Source organism: Condylura cristata, unplaced genomic scaffold, assembly GCF_000260355.1.
Source record: "Condylura cristata isolate star-nosed mole 26May11 unplaced genomic scaffold, ConCri1.0 scaffold00003, whole genome shotgun sequence".
NCBI lineage: Eukaryota > Metazoa > Chordata > Mammalia > Eulipotyphla > Talpidae > Condylura > Condylura cristata.
In genome coordinates this window covers 2,413,219-2,415,126 of record NW_004567104.1, presented here as the reverse complement: position 1 = coordinate 2,415,126, position 1,908 = coordinate 2,413,219, and the positions used below count along the sequence as shown (strand labels likewise).

The window sequence follows — 1,908 nt, the reverse complement described above, 5'->3', positions numbered from 1 at the left end:
GGTTAAAGACACAGCACCACCAAATTAACGGCAGCCACTGCAGCACTATTTTGATTACCTGGCCAGCCAAGGAGCTAACCCACAAGGAACAGTATTATCTCTCTTGTCTTGCCTGCTGTTCCCCTCACCAGTGTATTTTAGTAGACCTACCTGTTCTGCTCCCGACTCGGTGAATTCTCTCAGCATCCCCAACCCCCAATCCTCTGGCTTATACCCCAGTTCTTTTTTTCGTTTGTTTTTTACTCTAGTTCTTATATACATAAATAAATCTTTAAAAAAAAAAAAATCTCAATATGGTCCATGAGTTAACAGTTTGTATCAAAGTTAGTTTTCTAATTTTGATCATTACACTGATTTTTTTGGAGGGGGAACACTAGAGTATGGTAGGACATAACAAATAGTTCAGGAAAAATAATTAGAAAAAGAAAGCAAAGGAAGTAAAAAGTTCACGTTTGGCAAATCTGAGTGAAGGATTTTCTGGGATTTTTTGCACTGTTAATACAACTTTTACCTGAAAGTGTCAAAACTCAAAAGAAATCATTACGAAAATTAAATATCCCCTAGTCAAAATAACAGATTAGGCAGCTCTCAAGCCCACTTGTAAGTTACTCAGTTATCTTTTTTTCTTTTCCTAGTAAACCTGTTCTTTAAAAATGTAAGATAAATTAAAAAACAGGTGAAATAATTTAACAGGTGGAATCAACATAAACACATTTAATAAAATTAGGAAATCTTGAGAATATTCTAGCACTTGCTCAGCACTGGCCAGAGAGCTATGTCACAGCCTATAGCAAGAACTGGCCCAATAATGAAAACATCTGAAGTACATAAAGAACTCTCCCTCAACTGTTTGTCAAGTGACTTTTGCTATCAAACAACAGCCTCAAGTACAAACCTGGCTACAAAAGAAAATTAATCATACTGTTACTTATGTTTACAAATTTTTATTAATCTAATTAATATCAGCCTTCCTAAATCCTATCAACTCTAGACTTGTGATAAGAATATTCATGTTGGGACCCCCATCCTGAAATTATACTCCAAATGTTAGCTTTATCATAGCTGTATAACTATGCAAGCTCTTGGCTAATTGCTTTTTTCTTAGCTACATTTGTTTGCCTGGTCTTCTTTCAACCAAAAGGTTTTAATATTCAATGACATAATATCAAGAACAGTAAGACTGAGTGTAGCATGAAACATTTTTTCAGTAAGAAAACTCTAGCAAGTACACAATTACACACTTTGGAAAACTGCATGGGATATACCATCTTTGAAATGATACTGATACAATCACTTCCAGGATACAAAAAAGGGGGAAGAATGTTTTTATTTTCCATGCTGTTTAAAGTCTTGACAAAGAAGTTAAATATAACCATGGATGAAAACCTTAACCAAGTATGTAGACATAAAAGAGGCAATATAGAACGGTCAGGTCTTTAATCATAACTTCAGAACAAATGAGTTCACAGCACTTGCTCTGTCTACTGATAAATACAGAATTCATGTATAAACTCTTAGTTCTGGCATACCTAAGTAAGTTTGAGCTTTCTTACAGAAATAGGACTTTAATTATTCTCAGAGCACTTTAAAACCAAGTAACCAATGTTTGTTTTTAAAGGATGTGTAATACATACATTCCACCTTTACAATCAAAACTTTTTCATGGCTTTATAAAGCATGAAGGTCATTTTTATTATTTCATATATATGCTGGGTTTTAACATTCTTTTTGATTATACTCTCAATACTTGAAAATTATAAGAGAAAAATCCTTCCTTCTTAATTTGTTAATATTATGAATAAAAAAAGAATGACTCCTTCAGAATGTCTAGCAATAAAATGAAATCCAAAGTCCCTACCCAGGACATAAAAGGGTCTAAAATGGATCAAAGCATACATAAACAAGTTT

General features: G+C 33.3%; 1 protein-coding gene across 1 annotated transcript in view; it reads right to left on the bottom strand.

Moving 5' to 3' along the window:
- Nucleotides 1–1,908, bottom strand: part of NMD3 (NMD3 ribosome export adaptor) — a 45,785-nt gene that overhangs the window by 5,004 nt on the left and 38,873 nt on the right. The gene's annotated exons all lie outside the window — the stretch shown is intronic.